This window comes from Dromiciops gliroides, chromosome 3, assembly GCF_019393635.1.
Source record: "Dromiciops gliroides isolate mDroGli1 chromosome 3, mDroGli1.pri, whole genome shotgun sequence".
In the NCBI taxonomy this organism is placed as follows: Eukaryota; Metazoa; Chordata; class Mammalia; order Microbiotheria; family Microbiotheriidae; genus Dromiciops; species Dromiciops gliroides.
The window spans coordinates 283740422-283761861 of record NC_057863.1 but is presented as its reverse complement, the minus strand read 5'-3'; positions in this window follow the sequence as shown (position 1 = coordinate 283761861).

Sequence of the window (21440 nt, the reverse complement as noted above, 5' to 3'; positions counted from 1 at the left end):
CCTGCTGAGTTCAGCAGGTTCAGGGGTCTGGCTCTTGGTGAGGCTTCTCAGCATCCATGCCCGGAAAGAGAGAGACTTAAAAGCCAACCAGACACAGGGATGCCGGCTAAAGTAATGAGGAGTATCCGGATTGGTTCGGTCACAACGTGTGCACAGACCCAGACTGGTGAGTAACTGGGTGACCATTCAGGGGGATTTCTAGGAAGAAATCGGGGAACCCCTAGTTATCATCCTAAGGTCTGTTGAAGTTTTGCAGGGTTGAACAGGTCACTAGGACTGAATAGACACCCTGATACGAGATACAGAATTAACCTTAGGGTGCCCTCTAGGTCCTATTGAGTTTGCGGGGTTGAAAAGGTCTGGGGACGCCCAACCAACAATAGACACCCCGAACAAAATATAGGAACGCCCCTAGGGGGGGTTTAGTACCTGTTGTTTGCAGGATTGAAAAACCTGCTAGATGGTAGAGACCTTTTAAAGGTGGAGGTCCATGCTGAGCCAGGGTTGAATAGACATCCTGAGCAAAAACAGGAGCCCGGTGAGTTCAGGGTTAAAAAGTCCAGACCAGGCTAGGATCTTGAACAAAATACGGGTAGAACATCTAGAGTAGGGCAAGTTTAAAGAGCCAGAGGAGGCTGGAAAAAATCCTGGATTAGATAATTGGAAGGAGACCTTTTCAATTGAAATTAAAAGTAGAGGTCCAGGAGTAAAAATTCCATCAAAATAACTGTATTGACAAAAGAAGAAGAAAGGGAAATTGATCCCTGCAGTCTGGGTTAGAGAAGGGACTGAGAAGGGGATTGTAGAATTGTAAATTACTCAGAATTTGAATTGAGCCATTGAAATGTGATCTGTCGGCAGCCCTAGGTAAAAGGCTGCTGACCACAAAGGAGAAAGAGTGAGTGTGAAGTTTGTTCTTAGGGAACACCTAAAGTTTGTAATAGGCAGATTAAAGAAGAGAATCCCCTGGGTCTATCTTAAAATAGATAAATGGGGTTATTTGGTGAGATATTGGCTAAGCTGCCACTTTGCTAGTTTCAGATGGTTTAAGTATGTTGAGAAGGTACGAGGAAGTTTGATTAAGTGAGGAGGAATGAATGGTTAGGAAGTTGTTTGCTAGCCTACATGGTCTGCCCTGTCTGCATTGACTGTGACCAGGGGTATGAGAGTGAATAGTTAGGATTTTTGAGAGAGAGAAAGAGAGGAAAGTAGAAGGAAAGAGAGAGAGAGAGAGAAAGAAGAAAGAAAAGAAAGCCACCCCTTCCCCTTTTTCTGCTGTGGGGGAGGAGAGAGCATAAGTCTGTGCTTGGAATTTAGAAGGAAAAGTTTTGTTTAATTGAAGAAGCTACCCTTAAAAAAAAAAAAAAAAAACAACTTGCTAGGTTAAGGAAGTGGGGGAGGAGCAGGGGGAATCTTGCTGATCTGGCATTGTCTTTCAGACTGAATTGGAGGACTAAATGTGGCATTAAAATATTCCTTTAAACTAGCAAAAGAAAAGTTTGTGTAATTAGGGAATCAAGAAGGGTAATTGAATTTGATTGGGCTATCTATTTAAGAAACTTTGGGAATCATACAAACTATATACTGCCACTTTAAAAATTTTCTTTTGTAATGGAACTGTTTAAGGAGAAACAAAAACAGGAAAATAGGAAGTGTTTAGATTAAGTGATTATGGGATGAATTAATACTAATATGAAATTATCAATGAGGTTCTATACGATATCGTTCAGAAAATAAATTGGGGTTTAATTGAATTAATTCTGATTTAACTCTAAGTGAAATATATACTGTTCTATTTGTGTAACTTTAAGCTGACTACCTCAAGGTGATTTGTAATATGGAAAGGAAAAGTGCCCAATAGTTTAATAGTTTATTGTATTGGAGATATGGTCAGATTTGGACTCTCTAAATTACTTTGGGTTATGAATTTAATTGAATGTGATAATGGTTTTCTGTGAAGTGGGCATAGTAAGAATATTCTTAGCTGTATATTAAGGCTTTAAGATCCAACAGATCCTCAGTAAAGTATAGTGATTTGCTTTTTTTTCTAAAAGTTAGAAGCTTGATGGGATCTCTTTGTGAAATGTAATTTGGTATTAGAGGGGGATGGGACTTGAAATCCTTAGTGCAGTCTCTTACCTTGAAGGACAGGAAGAAACGAAATCTAGAGATAAAGAAAAAAAAAACTGGCAAAAGAAACTGCTGGATTACTTCAAGTTGTATTGTGATCTGGTATACTGTAGTTTGAAAGAGCAACTACAACTACAACAAGAGATAATGAGAGGATTTAAAAAGGGGCCTAGTAAAATTTGTTATTATGATTGGAACGGGTTATTTGAATATTTCCTCTTTGGTTTGGAAGAAGCTGAAATTCCTCCCCACTGCAAACACTTTAGATGAGAGAGAAGGGGAGCAGAGATAAAGTTAAGCTAATTTGTTGCAATGGTGATTTGATATTGATAACAATCATGTTCAAACTTACTGTGATTTGTGAAATTGTGTTAATTAATGGAAAAAGCTTTTCTGGAATCCTGAATATCTGAATATTTGAGTTTTATTCTTAAGGTTTGGTATATATTTCTATTATGAGAATGGACAAAGTGGAAGTTTGTTATTGCAACATTGAATTAATTGGTTATTGAATTAATACAAGAACATCTAAATAATTTGTAAGTTATGAGAAAGATCTTGCTGTTTTGATCTGGATTTATTGGTGCTAAGTAATAGTTAAATTGGTGCCTGAACTTGTCATGTATGACATGTTAGTGAACAATAAGTAACTTATGAGCTATCTTGTATCATCTTAATAGGGAATCTGAAGTTTACTTATGTTTTTATTTAATTGGAATTAGAACATGTGTAGAAACACATGCAAACTAGTTGTCACTTTAAAGATGTTCCCATTGTTTAGAGGAATTCTGAGGACAGTATCTTATGTTTAACATCTAAACCCATTTTACCATGTGCTATTGTGTGGGGCATTTTCTAGTTTGTTCCCAGTATGCAATTTGGGATTGCTTACACTTATTTCAACCATTGCTTGTTATTGAGCATCTCAAAGCAGATTCATTTGTGTAGTGCTAACCTATGGATGAAAAGAGAAACCTATTTAAGTACAAGTATAGTTAATACTTGCTGTCTAGGATATGCGATCCTTGAGAAATGAATTCACTTTTAGTGATGATTGTTGGGACTTGCTATTTAAGATGTTATGGGACTATTAATCATTATTGCTCTGAGTTTGACTCCAGTTATTACTATCAAGGAATGGTGAGCCATATGATTCATGATACCAGCAACCCTATAGGGGTTTTACATGTGTGCACTGCAGGTGGAGTTCTCTTGGGAAAGGATGGGAGACCGACTGTTTGGCAAAGGCTGAGGTAGGTGTCTCCTGACTCGGTTTCCCCGAATATTACATATGGAATGCAAACTTTCCCACCTGGCTGATTTTAGGTCTGGCATATTGCATTGGTTGTCCACAAAACTTCTACTGGGAGTTGGGAAAGTACCTTTCCCCCAGAGCTTTGTTCTTTTTCTTTTGTGGCAAGTTCCTATAATCATGTCACTTGATAAGCACGAACACAATATTGTCTCTTCATCCCTAGATTAATACTGTAACATCTGGGTGAGATGCAGGTTTAAGATTTAAGCTATTTGCCTTAGAAATTCTAGTCCCTTTCAGAATCTGAACAACTAGAATGTATAAGCATTTAGCCTTGTCATCTGTCTGTTATTAGTTATGCATGTTAGAAATTGAACCAGAGACATCTCAAGTCTGTTTCAAGAAAACAGAGAAGAGTAAAATATAGAATGTTTTGTTATATAAGTTTATTGTGTAATGTAGAAATAATATCTGTCTATAGAGCATGTCCTGTAATACAAACATGGTTTATTATGGACAACTTATTTGACATGCACTGTTTTGAAATTAATTGGTTAAATGTCATCCTAAGTCTTTTATTAGAATTGAAGTTAACTTGGTAACTCTTATGTAAGTTCATTTGTGGTCATCTTCTTACAAAGGTATTTTGTAACCTAAGTTTTATGTGAGGATTACATCTTAAACAATTGAGTGAAAACTTTTGGAGAAATAAAGTGAAATGGATATAGATGTAATTTGGAAAAATTTAAGGGTTCTGCCATCAGTGGCATTTTGAAACATTTAGATTATATGGCTTGCATGTAGCAAGATAGTGGTAACCCTTTGACTTGTTGTTAATAATGTCTGTCAGATACAGAACTAGGTAAAGCTTTGAACAGCACGGGGCATTCATGACACCTTTCACTGGATGAAGGACATTTGTGAACAGCTTTTCGCTCCTGATGCAGGATCTGGGGGTTCCTGGATTCACTCTTTTGGTTTGCCCCTTTTCCCTATTGTTGTCTTTTAAAATTTTTTGTCTTTGTCTCTTTAACCTCTTGATAGTTTGTTTTATCTAGGCTCAAGGCTTTCAATTTTATGTTAGCAATTCCAGACTATATACCCCCTTCATCATCTGGACCAGGCCTGCAAGGATTTCTGCACCTTCCACTGTCAGCTCTACACACATATTCAGCTGGAAGCAGTTACAGAAGAAGAGATCTTCGCCCTCTTTTTCCTTAGCTATTGGAAGGAGGGGTGGGGAAATGTAGTGGTAGCCTGGTGGGCCTGAGTCTAGTTGGGGATACTCAGGCCTAGAAGAGGTCAATTAGAGATTACTCTTTCCTTGGATAAAGTTGGGAAACAGTTGTATTTGCTATTTAAATTTGCTTTGTAAAAGGTTCTAATAGGGGTACCTGAGGTCAAAGATGAAAATTGCTAAGTGAATGGACACTGGGAGCACATCACTGAAATTATAAAGAGGTTTTTAAATCATATTTGTTGTTATAATATTGGTAGTTATTGACATGTATATGGTATATTGGGATAATTAATTAGACCCCAATTTACCTCCTGAAAGATGCCTATGGGACAGGATTAGGTATTCATTTGTAATTTTGGAGTTCTCCTTATATTTGTCCCTGTTTAGTCCCTTGCTTTATAGGTTTGATACAACGTGCAGTTCAACAGATGCAGCTGATGGTGACTCAGCAGTTCACTGAGAAAAGATTAAAGACCCTGATTCTGAAACTTCACGAAGGAGAGACTGGTGATGAGTTGGACTTGGACTGATGGGCTGAAATCCTGCATGGCTGAAGGGCTCAATGACAGTGACTCAAATCCAGAATATGCTCTCTGAGCATAAAAGAAAAACGGAGGATTGTATGATATGATTATGGATTTGAGTCAGATTAAACTCTGACCATGGGGTCTGGAAGGTACCCAGCCCTGCCCCAGTATAGTTTGTTAGAAGTTTATTGCTTGTCAAAATTCTCACTGTCTCCTTTAAGTTTTATTGCCAATTAACAGTATTTTTACTTCTGCTCAGTCTCCCCACTTGTCAGCTACATATTAGTTTTGTCTGCAATCTATCATGTGTCAGAACCCCAGTCAGTGGGTCAGGGAGTTTGCCCACCAATTCAATACTCGGGACTCAAGAAGAAAGGATGGGACTAGGCACAGAATGCAGCCATTGAGTTGAGACCAGATGTTAAGTAACATTGTCTCTTTTTCTCAGAGCAGAATCCCCTTGGCCTTGGGGTCCCAACAATGGACTATTCTTTTCTTCCCAACATAGCCAAAGATAAATTTTAACCCTGTCATCCTTATCTTTAGAGACAGGGGCCTGGAGAGGGGAGTCAGTGGGAACTGTGAGATGTGAAACATCTGACTCTCACTCTCCTGTTTCCTTTTCCTTTGGTTTGACCTTGTTCCCCCTCCCCTTTTCTCCCTTGTCCCTGGAACACGTATGCATGTCTCCATACGCACCCTGGGTGAGACAGGATTGGATGTTAGATTGTGAGCTCATCCACCCTAGGTGTATGTGGGGACAGTCCTTTTCAAGATTACTATAAAAACCTAGAGGATTGGGCATATCTTTGCAAGACTTCAATGTGTAATTGGGTTTTGCCCGTCCTCATGAGGATGTAATAAATCTGTCTCTGCTTGACTTGGTGGTCTCCTCGAGTTATTTGGGTAAACTGAGGCAGTTTGCTCCATACACCAATCCATTGTGTGAACTGATCCAACTATTCTGGAGAAAAATTTGGAACTATGCCCAAAGGGCTTTAAAACTGAGCATACTCTTTGACCTAGCAATACCAATACTAGGCCTGTATCCCAAAGAGATGACAAAAAGTAGAAAAGGACCCAAAAGTACAAAAAATATTACTAGCAGCTCTTGTGTTGTCAAAGAATTACAAATTGAGGGGCAGCTAGGTCGTTAAGTGGTAAAGCCCTGGCCCTGGATTCAGTAGTATCCGAGTTCAAATCTGGTCTCAGACATTTGATAGTTAGTAGCTGTGTGACCTTGGGCAAGTCACTTAACCCTCATTGCCCCCCCCAAAAAATCAAGGAACATTATGCTGACATTCTATAAGTCGAGAAGTGGGAAGGGAGAAAGGAGAAGGGAGAGCAGAAAAAGTTAAATTGAGGGGAATCAAATAGAGCAACATCTAGGTGACTCAGTGCATAGAGTGCTGGGCCTAGAGTCAGGAAGGCCAGAATTCAAATCCATCCCCAGACACTTATTAGCTGTGTGACCCTGGGCAAGTCACTTAACCTCTGATTGGCTTATTCTACTGAAGAAGGAAATGGCTTACCATTTCCAGTATCTTTATCAAGAAATACAGATGGGGGCAGTTAGGTGGCACAGTGGATAAAGCACGGGCCCTGGATTCAGGAGTACCTGAGTTCAAATCAGGCCTCAGACACTTGACACTTACTAGCTGTGTGACCCTGGGCAAGTCACTTAACCATCATTGCCCCAGAAAAAAAAAAAGAAAGAAAGAAATACAGATGGACAGTATGGTCCATGTGGTCACAGAGTTAGACATGACTGAATAACAACAATCTCAGAGGGAAGTTGCTAATATTAAGGAGGACTGTGAATTGTTTCTTATAGAAAGTGGAATATTAGCTGGAACTCGAAGAAATCCAGGAAAGTGAGGCAGTGGAGCTGAGAAAGGTGAGCATTCTTGGTATGAGTGAAAATATTTGTAATTAAGTGGTGGAAACATGTGGGTGATAGAGAAAAAAAGGCCAGAGTCACTGGATTGCAAAGTACTTGGGGGTGGTAGGTTTGAAAAATAAGATATAAGGAGACAGGAAATGTAAGAAGGGTCTGGGTTATAAAGTACTTTTAACTCAAGATAATTTTATCTTTGATCTTGGTAGTGATAGGAAGCCATTGGAGTTCACTGGTGATATGGACAGCTGTGATTTTTAGGAAGATTAATTTGGCAGCTGAAGGAAAAAGGAACAGGAATGGGGAGAGACCTGAGGCATTGAGACAAAACTGCAAGATATTGCAAAAGTGTAGGCAGAGGAGAAGAGGAAGAGGAAGAGGGAAAAGGAGTTTAAGAAGGAATAGTAGAAAAATACTTGGATTTGGTATCAGAAGACCTGTGTTCAAACTCTGGTCCTCTTCCTTAGTACCATAAAAGTATAAGCCTAGGCAAATTATTTCACTTCTCTGGGAACCAGTTTCTTCAACTCTTTTTTTTGGGGGGAAGGAGCAGGGTAATGAGGGTTAAGTGACTTGTCCAGGGTCACACAGCTAGTAAATGTCAAGCATCTGAGGTTGGGTTTGAACTCAGTACTCCTGAATCTAGAGCTGGCGCTTTATCCATTGTGCCACCTAGCTGCCCCCTCAACTCTTAAAATATAATAAAATAGATGATCTCTAGGGTCCCTTCTAGTTCTAACATTTAATGAGGATGAGAGAGGATGGAAAAAGAGTATTTTATCTCACTAGGGCTCTGACCTGATTGGAGAAAAAGAGAAAATGGTTCATTGTCTGTTACTTTGACTTCTAATGAAGAGGAAGAGAAAGGAAGGCTCATAAATGTCTCCTTTAATTACTCCAGTATTTCACTCCTAGATGAGTCATTTGTATTTAATTATCTTTACTATTCCTAGAATTTATTTGGAGTTTATTTGTCAGTGGTCTCTAGGAACAAGGGACAAAAATCACACTATTTGCATTTCAATCTCTGGGTCAGATGAGAACCATTTTAGACTGAAGTAGATCTAATCCTTGTAAATGACAAGTCAAGTATGAGCCACTTTTTTGAATCTGTCTGCTTGAAGCCATTTTCTCATTCTGATCACATATCCAAATATCTTGAAGGTAATAATAGAAAATGATTAGAATATATAATTGCCTACTACATCTAATATGTAATATATGTATGCATACATGCATATGTGTGTGCATTACCCCATAATAAGGAATAATTCTAAATTGGCAAAATCCCCTCTGGTTCCTCGGTCCAGGGGGGAATTAACTGAATCAAAAACACTCTTTCTGAGACAAAAATAAATGAATCCTTGAAGGGACTGTCTTTGTAAACACCTATAATCACAGTGACTAAAAGCCTGGCAGTCTCCCCTGCAGTATAATTGTAGCCTATTGCTATTAACATGTACCTGGTGGGGAAAAAAATCATTTTTTAAAAGCTACTTTTCGCCTTTCTATCCAAGACAGTCTAAATCCCAAAACAAGACAAAGAGGAGAATTAAAGAAGCTTCCCTTTCCAGGGAACTGAGGCATTGTCGGTTTTACTGATCCTATGTAGATCTGTCTCCAAGTCCTGATACAAGCTGGCAGGCCTCTTTTTTCACAAGATCTCAAGCCCAAGAGCTTTGCAAATGAAGATAGAAAGGAGCCAAGGCCACCTTCTAAGCCAGTGCAAGGCAAACCTGACTATTTACTTTGTAACATGGGTGCTATAAGCACCCCCATGACACACTAGTGTTAATTCAGAATTTAATCATTCTATATGAATAAAAAAGATCAAGACTTCTCCATTTGCTTTTCAATTTGGCCTCTTTCAACCTTTTTCTTTGACTCTTTCCTTTTTGACATGCTTTATTTTCTTCATTATCCTGCTAGCATTTTCAAATTCACATTCCCACAAAAGGTCATGAAGATCTATGACCATGCCCTATAAAAATGTTTCCTTCCCCTCACAGTCACTATAATGCTCTCTGTGGATAATTCAGTGATGAGAGTTTCCTTAATCACATGCATTTTTGAAAAATCTCTTTACCTGGAGTAGAGTTAGGGGAGAGTATTTTCTTAAGCCAGAGAGAATTTTCTTGTGGTGGGTACTATTGGTAAAAGTGCTTTTGTGGAACAGTAGAGAGATCACCCCAGGGAAAATCCTCTAACATTTTTCTCCATTTCTAGTTCAGTAGTTCTCTCAACAACTGTAAATCTTTTCTTTTTAAGAAACCAATCGTTCTCCATGAGTCATTAAGTCTTATTCCACTGTTTTGTTATAAACTATCCATTTGAGCAAATATTGACCAATACTGGTCACCTATTGAGGGAGCTAGGAGTAAGGAAAGAAAGAGAAGGACAGAGAAAAACACAGAACCAGAAAATATAATGCAAATATAAGGCCATATTTATTCTACATTTCAACCACAAGTGAAAGTTTAATACCTAGTGTTGAGGATGGAATCTATATACTTGAAACACTAAGCATTCATATATAGAACATAATGCAGGCTTAAATTCTCTTAATTTGCTATAGTGGAAAAAAGACAACTCATCATTTTCCATCACAGAGAATACAGCATTACAAAAAGGCAGGTAACTCAATATGGTAAGGTTATCAGAAGGCATCCAGGTTGAAAACAGAAAAAAAAAGTATTTAATATTTAATAGCAAGACTATACATCAATGCATATTGAGTGAATTCTGAGATGAAATTTATTCAACATACTAAATATTAATATTTACTTTCTAGACCTATCTTTGCAAATGAAAATGAAATCTCATTTCAGCAATGCCCAGAGTCCCAAATTATATTTTCCTGCTAATTATCAAGGGAACAGCTTTGATGTTTAGTGGGCTGAGAAGAGTAGTGACTATATGATATTCCATCTTCCTCTGTACTCTTGCCTAGAGTCAGGTCCTCAGAAACATGCCCATACATTAGACAAATATTCTGAGTTATTTTTCAATGTTATAACTACAAGTGAATTTAGTGATCATCTTGAAACATTTCCATCCACCCTCAATTTACAAATAAGGAAATTGAAGCCTAGAGATCTTAGGCCAAGTTAATATTAGGTACACAGAGACAAACTAGAAACCAGGTCTCCTCACTCTGAGCTCAGGGAGGACCTTAAAATTATTTTTTTTATTCCCTATGACTTCTAGCCTTCATTTTCATATTCAACATAATATGATAACACTCCTATTTCAGTTACACTATAATCTCTTACCTTGATTCCTTGTAAATCAATCGAATTTTACCATCAAATCATTTGCCCCCTTTTCTTATTTTCAATCATACTTTGCTAAACTCTGACCTTGAATTACTCCTATCATTTGCTTTCTATATTTCTATCACTAAACCATGCAGACTGGGTGCACTACCAGTTAATGTTACATAATATTAAGAGGGTCCTCATTGCCAAAAAGTGAAGTTATTTACATTATTGTAACCACTTCCCTCTTCTACCTCCCATAACATCTATTCCAAAAAAAAAAAAAAAAAAGAATCTCTCCTCAAGCTTCCTGCGGGATTCTCTCTCCACACCCTTTCAGGATATTTTGCCTTATATTTCACTGCAAAAAACAAAAAACAAAAACAAAAACAAAAAAAAACCTGAGGTCATTTTTCAAGAGTACCCCCTTCTTCCCTTTTCTTGATCTCACATCCCGCAGACATACTGCTCCACTATGTTCTCCTTCACTCCTGCATCATATGAGGTAGCCTTCCTTCTTACTATAATAAACCTATCAGCAAGTACTCTTGATCCTATCTTTTTTCAACCTTTCTAGCAGATAGGCCCTTCTATCATCTCCTTCACTCTAATATTCAATCTCATACTTTCTAATGCTCTTTCTTTACTGTCTACAAATATAACCATGTCTTTTCAATCCCTAAAACACACACACACACACACACACACACACACATCATGGTGCTACTATATACCATCCTATAGCTCTCTTCACTTTCTTGATTAGATAAATAAAAAATCTCTTAGGTTCCTCTATTTTTCTCTCCTTATTTTCCTCTACAACCTCTAAAATCTGTTTTCCAATCTCATCATTTAATTTAAAAGTCTGTCTCCCAAAGTTAAATGAGTTTTGGGTAGGAAACTATTAACATTATTTGTGTTATGGTCTATCTTTGACAATCCAGTGTTGCTGCAATGGAAGTATACCTAAAGCTCTTAAAATAGCTAAAGGTCTACTCAGTAGAGTCTCTATGGTGTCTTTTGTCTGAGGACCAAACATAGCTAATGTCAGATATGCTTATCGCCTAACACTGAATCATATAACCTTGAAGAATTGTATTGTTACAAGGATAATTATTCTTGTTATCATTCTCATTACTATCACCTCCACCATTTTGCAACATCAAATAAGATATCTGCATTGGCATCAGGAGGATCTACACTGACAAAATCCCAGGTTTAGTTGAAATTCTTGTTGATGTATATATATCTTTGAATATACAAAGACAAATCATGTCCCTATCTGTGCATGACTGGCCAGGGCTCAGGGATATAAAATAGGAACAAATGAAATGGCACCCAGTGAAAAGTTTCTCTACATAACTATGTCTCTGAAAAGTAATCTTGAGTTTAGAATATATCTACTATTCCAAAAGCTATTGCTTCGAGAGGCACATTTCACAGCATCACCTGTCTCTTTATACATATCTATGTTAAATCGGGGAGGCTATTAAGACTATTAAGAATTTTAATTCTTACCTATATCAGATCACTTGCTGTCTTGGGGAAGGAGGAGGGAGGGAAGGGAGGGGAGGGAGGGAGAAAAATTTGAAACTAGGAATCTTATAAAAACAAATGTTGAAAACTATCTCTAAATGTAACTGGAAATAATCAAATACTTTTATGGAAAAATAAAACATAAATGGAATAAAAATGTATTTTAATTCTTGTTACTAATAAGATCACAGATTTGGAGCTGGAAGGGACCTTGGATATTATTTAGTTTAATTCTCACACTATAAATGAGGAACATGAGGCCCAGTTATGTTGTTAATTGTCAAAGGATGCATAAGTAGCAGAGTTGGAATTCAAACCCAGTTCTTATAACTCAAAATTGCACGATCACTTCACTGCACCATGTTGTTTTTACCTTTCTTCTGACACTTTTTGAATAAGGATTCGTGAATAACAAGATATACATGTTTAGATATATAGATTATCAATTGATATTATCCCCTTTTATCAGATACAGAAAGAACTTGAACTAATCTTTTCTTACTAGGGATCTCCTATTTGATTACGGACAACTTCCCAAATAGTTTTGGATCAGAATCTCTGTTCTAAGGAGATTTTGTGAATTACTCTTTTACTTGATCTGACATCCTTACCAAAAAAAAAAATAATAATATAAATATTCTAAACAATCAAATGCCAAGCATTTACTAAGCACTTACAACATGACAGCCACTGTGCTAAACACTGAATATGCAAAGAAAGGCAAATATATAGTGTTTATCTGAGATGAGTTGGCATTCTAAAGGGGAAGACAAAATGCAAAAATTTATGATGTATACATGAGATATATTCAGTGTAAATGGAAGGAAAATTCAAATAGAGAGTATAGTGGAGAGGGATAAAATAAAAGGAAAGGCCTGTTGTCTTTGATTTGAAGTGAATCTTGAAGTAGGCCAGGGAAAACAGGGGATGAGGAAAGAGAGCATTTAAGGCATAGAAGATGACCAGAAAACAGCTAGAGTCAGGAAATGGAATATCATGTGTAAGAACCATCAAGAAAACCAGTACTACTGGATTTTAGAGTACTTAGAGAGAAGGGAAATATAAGGAGACTGCAAAGATGGGAAGGGGTCAGAGCATAAAGAGCTATAAATGCCAGAAGGACCATTTTATATTTGATCTGGGAGCTAATAGGGACCCAGTGGAGTTTATTGAGTACAGGGATTACATGATCAGACCCAGGCTTTAGAAAAATTTCTTTTGAAAGTGAGTGAAACATAGATTGGGGTGAGGAAAGACTTGAGGCAAAGAGAATAACCAACAGGTTTTTGTAATAGTCTAGGCATGAGATAATAAGGGCCTGGAGAGAATTGCACCTGTATGAGGGGGATAAAAGAGATGTATACTAGGTTTTTTAGATGTACAAGTAGCAAGACTTTCAGATAGATGAATACTTTGGGTGATTGTTAGTTAGGTTGTGAGCCTGGGTGGTTGGGAAGGTAGGAATAAATAATAGGAAATAATAGAGGAATAAATAATAGAAAAGTTTAGTTCTGAAATAAATTTAAGTAAATGATAAGACTGTGTAGTGACATTCTGGGTAATGTAGTGCTTAATTAAACCTACCTATGACTTATAAATGAAGAAGTAAATGTGAGTGGGGGGGGGCTATGGGTATGGGTGTGGGTATGTAATGTGTCAAAATTATGGGACCAAATATGAGTATTGAAAGAAAGTGATTATTTGGTGCTAAGTAAACATGACACAGGTGTTGATTCAGCAGTATCTACATTAATAAAATTCACATAGAAGAAATGGCATCCATGTGTTTACCTTTCTTTTTACATATTGATTTTGAATACTTAGTTGCATTAAATCACAAATATAGTCATTTTCAAGAACATGAATTAAAGCTTTGAAAAAAAATAGCTCACATATACCTAATGTAACATGACTCTTTCTGTCTCTGTCTCTTTGTCTCTCTCTATATGTCTCTCTCTATATGTATATCTATATCTATCTATATGTATCTATATCTATCTATCTATCTATCTATCTATCTATCTATCTATCTATCTATCTATCTATCTATCTATCTATCTATCTATATTTTGCATGGGGCAATGAGAGTTAAGTGATTTGCCCAGGGTCACACAGCTAGTAAGTGTCAAGTGTCTAAGGCTGGATTTGAACTCAGGTCCTTCTGAATCCAAGGATGGTGCTTTATCCACTGTGCCAGCTAGCTTCCCCCTATATTTTAAAATCAATAATAAGGCACTATACTAATGTGGAGTTTGGAGGCCTGCACTAAAGTGAGAGCAACAATCATCTCCCCAAAACAATTGTTAAGTTAATTTTTAGGCATTGTAAATTTTAGAGGATGAATTAGAATACTCCCTTCTTGATATATAGAACACATATACTAATATGCACCATTTTTTTTGCTGATGTCTTTTGTTGGTTTTTTTTTTACATTTCCATAGTTTTCCCCAGAATCCCTTTCTCTCCCCCTTCTAGAGGGCCATCTCTTATAGCAAATAAAGGAACACAAAAAATCAATGTAACTGATAATACCTTGAAAATGTTTGAAAATCTATTTAGCAATGTGTAACACTTCTAGGCTTACCAACATTAATATTCAATAAAATGTAGGGGAAGTCAAAGGGGCAGCTAGGTGGTGCAGTGGATAGAGCACTGGCCCTGAAGTCAGGAGGACCTGAGTTCAAATCTTACCTCAGAAACTTATTAGCTGTGTGACCACAGGCAAGGCAATTGACCCCAATTGCCTTAAAAACATCCAAGATCGTCTCTGGTCATCCTGATGTGTATATATACACACACACACATATACATATATATATACATATATACACATACATACATATACATATACACACATATATCTATAGATATATCTATATCTATAGATATAGATATGAATATGGATATGGATATGGATATGGATATGGATATAGATATAGATATAGATATAGATATAGATATAGATATAGATATAGATATAGATATAGATATAGATATAGATATAGATATAGACATAGACATAGACATAGACATAGACATAGACATAGACATAGACATAGATATAGATATAGATATAGATATAGATATAGATATAGATATAGATATAGATATAGATATAGATATAGATATTTTGCCACTGGACCCAGATGGCTCTTGAGGAGAGATTGAGGTTAGTGACCTTACATAGCCCTACCTCACTTAAATCCAATTCAATTCAAGTCATGACATCACCCTGATTTCATGGTCCTCTTTGAGAACAAGGGACAAACAACAACAACAACAAGTAAAGCCAAAACACACAAAAAATTCCAAAACAAGCACATGTGGACACAAACAAATCCTAGGTGTGGGGGCCCAATACAATAATGCCTTTGGTGGATCTGGGACTTGGGGGAATCCAAAATTCCTTGTAGCCATCTCAATCATTCCTGGAGAGTTACTAGCATCATTCAGGGTGCAGAAGACCTTTAATGACATAGGGTTGGATTTAAACAGGAAAATAGTTTTTTTTCTACACAATATAATAAATCATTTCCTACAAGTTCCTGAGATTATCACTTTGAGAGATCTCATGGTTACAAGGAAAATATAGCTGGGTTTAGAGTTTCAGGTGTGAGTTCAAATACTTGATCTGCTGCTTGGTACCTATGTCACTTTAAGAAAGTTAGTTTACCCCACTCTCTGGGGGCCTCAGTTTCCTCCTACATAAAAGGATAAAATTGGATTATATAATGGATTTGGAAGTAGAAAGGAAGAGAAAACATAACATTTACTATGTGCCAGTTACTGCGCTAAGCATTTTTTTACAAACATTATCTCATTTGATCTTCACAACCCGAGGAGGTAGGTGTGATTATTATTCACATTTTACATTGGAAGAAACTGAAGCACAAAGAGGTTTATTGACTTTGCCAGGGCATACAGCTAGTAAGCATGTAAGTGTCTAAGGTTGGATTCAGATTCAAGTCTTGGCTTAGTTCCAGCACTCTCTCCACTGGGTACCAGATGTAGACTACTTGTATCAACCCAGGGACCCACTCCCCAGTGGGACCCAACCAAATTAAAATGCAATTAAAAATTTTTAACCAAATGAATAGAAATATAATACATTGTGAATAATATTAATTTGTGGTTTTATAATTCAATATGCCTATTGTCAAGTATCCTTTTCTCCTTGAATTTCACACCACAGGTCTAAAGTAACCAGCTTATTTTGCTGATGAGGACACGATACCCAGCGTAGTTAAATGACTTAGTCTAAAGTCACACACACAAGTGTGTGATATAAGCAAGATGTAAACTCAGGTCCCATCACTCTAAAGGCCATGATTTTTTTTTATTGCAAAATAGTGCCATGTCTAAGAAGATGATTTCTGAGGACTTTTCTAGCTCTTAATTGGTAGTGCTCCTATGTACTTTATTTCTTTGAATTTCAGTTTTCTTAGCTGTAAAATGAGGAAAATAATATTCATACATATCATTATTAGAAGAGAGCTCTGTAAACATTAAAAGTGAATATATGTGTGAATTACTATCCATCAATCAATCGTTAATAAGCACCAATAGCTACTGTATTGAATGGATAGTGTATAGATGTATGAAAAGTGGATAGAATGCCATGCCTGGAGATAGGAAGATGTATCCATGAGTTCAAATCTGGCCTCAAAAACTAGCTGTGTGACCATTGGCAAGTCACTTACCTCTGTTTACCTGAGTTTTTTCATATGTAAAATGAGCTGTAGAAGGAAATAGCAAACCACTCTAGTGTTTATGCCAAGAAAACCCCAAATAAGGTCATAAGGAGTAGAACAGAACTAAAAAATGACTGAAGAACAACAGCAAAAGGAATGACTATGTGCCAGGCAATGTCTTATACCCTGGAGATACAAAAAGAGGCTTTAACTTCTACTGGAGGAGATAACATGCAAGCAAATATATTCAAAGCAATCTATATGCAGTAAAGAAATAATAGGGCAGGTAGGGGGCACAGTGGATAGAGCACCGGCCCTGGATTCAAGAGGACCTGAGTTCAAATCCGGCCTCAGACACTTAACACTTACTAGCTGTGTGACCCTGGGCAAGTCACTTAACCCCAATTGCCTCACCAAAAACAAAAACAAAAAAGAAATAACAGAAGGAAGGAAGCCATAGAAGTAAGGGCAGTTTGAAATAACTTCTAGTAAAAGATGAGATATTAGATGGCATTCAACAATTGGTACTTATTCCTTTTTTCCACACATTTTGGTGAAGAATAAAAGCACATTCCAGGTAGAATCAGAAGAAGGTCTCTGGTGGTAACTTCAATTATTGTTTCAAATGTCACAGTTTTCCACTTATTCTAGACTTTTTGAAATAAGAAACTAAATGAAGACTTTTTTCTCTCAAAGGCACAGCAATTCAGGCTATGAAATGATCATCTGTTCAAGTGGGTACTATTCTGATGTAAGTTCCACTCACTGCCCTGCAAGTGGGAGCTGGTTCTTCCAGTGGCTTCTGTATCACTTCAGAGGCATAGTGTTAAAGTCAGGCCTTTGCTTTTCCTTTGGAAAGTTCAGTCAACTTCCTTTCTCAGCCTTGCTTTTCTGGTCTCTGGAAGAGAGCAATTTCTGATGTCTCTGCAGGAGGATTGTACTTGAAAGACAGTTTTCTTTTACAGAGCATTTGCCCTTTACATTGTGACCTTGACACGTTAGTACTATGACATTATGCCTTGATGTCCCAATTAACCAGCCCCCATTAGCAGTCAGGTGCCCCTCTCTACAGTACAACAACTGACACAAGGTAAAACATGGAAAAATCTGATTCATGTCAGTAGAAGCTGCAGAGCCAGAAGATGAATTGAATTCTTTTTCGATGAATCTTTTATGGACCAGCAGATATATTCAGAGTTATTTAAAAAGCAGTTAACATTCCATTAGCAACAAACTGTGATCTGTGTCAGCAGTAAGAGACTGTACAGTCATTTATTTTACTGCAAGAAGTCACTGCTGGGAGAAATACAATTATTAAATATCTAGGAGGCAAATAAATATAGAGGCAAAACTAGGGCATTTTTCTTCTGGAATTATAAACATTATGTCTGCTGCTTAGCTTCACTCCATCAAAGCTCTCAGATATTTTACTGTGGTCAGTTGCCCCCAATTCATTATCAAGAAAGTAGATAGATGATAGATAGATAAAGAGAGAGAGAGAGAGAGAGAGAGAGAGAGAGAGAGAGAGAGATGATAGAGATAGAGATAGAGAATTATCAAATCATAACTAGGCTCACATTTTCTAGCAATTTCATGACTCATTCAAATAATAAAGGCATCAATAACAAAGGCTATGCTCTGAATAGCATAGTAGAGATGAGCTAGGTTACAGAGTCCTTTTTGGTCTAGAAACACTAACTGACCTACCACTTGGCTATGATTTGTACCTAGAAAGCACATTATAGGGGCAGCTGGTGGTGCAGTGGATAAAGCACTGGCCCTGGATTCAGGAGGACCTGAGTTCAAAACTGGCCCCAGACACTAGACACTTACTAACCATGTGACCCTGGGCAAGTCACTTAATCCTCATTGCCCTGCAAAAAGAAAGAAAGAAAGAAAGAAAGAAAGAAAGAAAGAAAGAAAGAAAGAAAGAAAGAAAGAAAGAAAGAAAGAAAGAAAGAAAGCACATCATAAACAGTTATTCAAATAACCAATGAATGAAAAAAAATGATGAATGAATGAATGAATGACAGGCCAAGGGACTGAACATTTCTAGATAGCAAAGGTCTCTTCCCTTTTCATTTTTTGCTTCAGTTTCACAAAGTACATACTCCCTCTTTAGTGGGCCTATATCTATACTTAGTGCCAACTTCAGAATTTATCTTGGTAATATAGAGAATAGATCTCAATAGTGATTAGTTATATTCTCAGTGAAGTTTAGGGTTGTGGGCTGTTACTGGTTAAATTGCATTAAGATAGGGAGGATAATATTTTTAAAATCTTCCCTATCATCTAAATATCTTTAATTAAGGCCATTAATTAGTAGCTTTAGAAGAAACCATTAAAATCATAGAATCCATTCACCTTTTTTTTTTTTTTTACCACACATAAAGAAGCTAGCACCAGAGAGTAGATTTTTCTAATATAATTTTTCACATTTTAGTGGGACAAAAGTTTGTGGAAGAGTAATAAAGAACTTCCATTTTTTGGTAAGAATTTGTTGCACTGATATCCTTTGGTTCTTTTAAGGATAATTGGCATTCATATAGCAATAAACATTTGCAAAGTGCTTTACACATATTATCTGATTTGATACTCACAAAACATTTGAAGTAAATACAAGTGGTTTCATGAGACTAAGTGGGTTACTTATGTGAGTGAAATTTTCCCTAGCCCTTAGAGTCAAGTGATTTAATTATGGTCATAATCAGTATTTAACCTTCAAATCAGTTCTTTGGCTAAAAGAATATGATTTAACATGCTTTACCTATGTAAAACATAGGAATAGATATTATGTAATATGTTCTTATGTATTATGAATTTGTCCTTTGACTAACACATCATGTCCATTTGTAATATTATTAAATGGTCAATGAGATTCTAAAAATAGTATCTCTGGGCTGGAGGAACCAATCAGCATTGAAGGTTATTTAACTTTAGTGAATTGTCTCTAACATTGTACATTGGCTGACTGCCAGCATGATGGGGCACCCTTAACCTCAAGTTTATGATGTTTTGGATGATGACCATTTGGAAATGTACATTTTCTGTACCATTTGAAATAGGCACAGAAGAGAATGTGTTTGGAGTTGTGTCTAAAATTAGTAGGGTATATAAACATTCAAGCCTTGCAGGGGGTATAAAAGCCACCAGATTCCTAGACTCAGGGTCTTTCCACAGGCTCACCCCTGACAGAAGCGGGCTTTATTGTGAGACAGGTACACTCTCTCACTAAACCTATCTTTCTATGGTTTGGAGACTTCTCTGTTTTTCTTTCCTTCATCAGACTTAGAAATTTTCGTGACACCTATAATGAGGAAGCTTCCGAAACAGGATTTGAACCCTGCAGAACTAATTCCAGAACTCTTTCCACTCAACCAAACTTCTATGAAACTCTGAATTCCTTAAGAGAAAGGACTATTTTTTTCTCCTTTCTTTCTTTCTTTTTTTTTTTTTAGTGAGGCAATTGGGGTTAAGTGACTTGCCCAGGGTCACACAGCTAGTAAGTGTTAAGTGTCTGAGGCCGGATTTGAACTCAGGTACTCCTGAATCCAGGGCCGGTGCTCTATCCACTGCGCCATCTAGCTGCCCCCTCCTTTCTTTATATTGATTCCCAGTACACAGCAGTGTACTCCCTTACATAGTGCCAGATGATGAATAAATACTAGTTGACTGATTGATTGACTTTAGTTTCCTCTGGTTGCCCGTTTTGGGGATCCTTTTGTTGTTGTCTCTTTTTCTTCTGGTAAATTTAATTTTCTCCAACCTCTCTCCTCAACATCCTTGAGATAATATACTTGTAACAGTATATTCTTAAGACAAATCTATCAAGGTTATTGGAAATATCACTGCAGGGCCTTCTACTTTACATTCTTGCACTGTAGCCAGCCTTTTCCCAAATCTCATTCACCAAAGCTCTTAGCCACTTAACCTCTTCACCACCATTATACGGGAGATATAAATTGATATATTTTTCAGGATCATTTTTGTTTTGATAAAAAAGATTGTGATGTGTCCAGCTGTTCATATTTTTATCTGAGTAAATATCAGGTAGAAGCAAATGTATAGAAACAGGACCAGTGGATAAGACCTAGAGTATAGGTGTTATACCTGGCTAAATAGTTTGGAACCAAAGGAAAACGAACACATATTTTGAATGTAAAAATGCTGATTAACTAATTAAGTGACTGGTCATGTGACCTGTAATCTGTACCATGCCAGAGAACTCTGAATTAGGATCACAGTAATAAAAGTGAAGATCAGGTGTGGGTTAGCAGAACAGATACCACAGATGGGAAATGAAGGTGGTGATAAGAGGTCAGCAAGTCAGGTCAAAATTAAAAATAGCAAAGGGTGATAGAGTAAGGGCTAGCTTGGTTTGGAAAGCAATAGCTTCTCTACATGAAGAAGAGTTTGTGCCATGTTGCTTATCCATGACAGTTTTGCCTTTTAACAAGGGCCTCATGGCTTTCTGAGCAACCAAAGTCAGAAGTTTAAAGAAGGAAACTAGTTCCAGTTACAGAGGATAGAGAAATCAAGAAAAACAGTTCAGTTCTAACTGCATTCACTTACTAGCTATGTGAGCCTGGACAAGTCACTTACTCTCTGTATGTTTCAGTTTCCTTAATTGTAAAATGGGGATAAAGAAAGCAGCTATGTTTCAGTGTTGTTGCAAGGATCAAATGAGATAATATTTTTAAAAGCAAAACAAAACAAAGCCCATAATGTAGATAAAAGGTTAAAAAACCAAAATTGCCCTAGCAATAAAAGAGGCACAAAAAATCACTGAAGATGAGGCAAAATTGAGAGGTAGAATGTGGAAAATTTTCTCATGTAGAAGAGGCACAAAAGGAAGAACTTTTACAATGGAAGGAAATTGCAGGGTGGGCAATACTTGAGTGTCACTT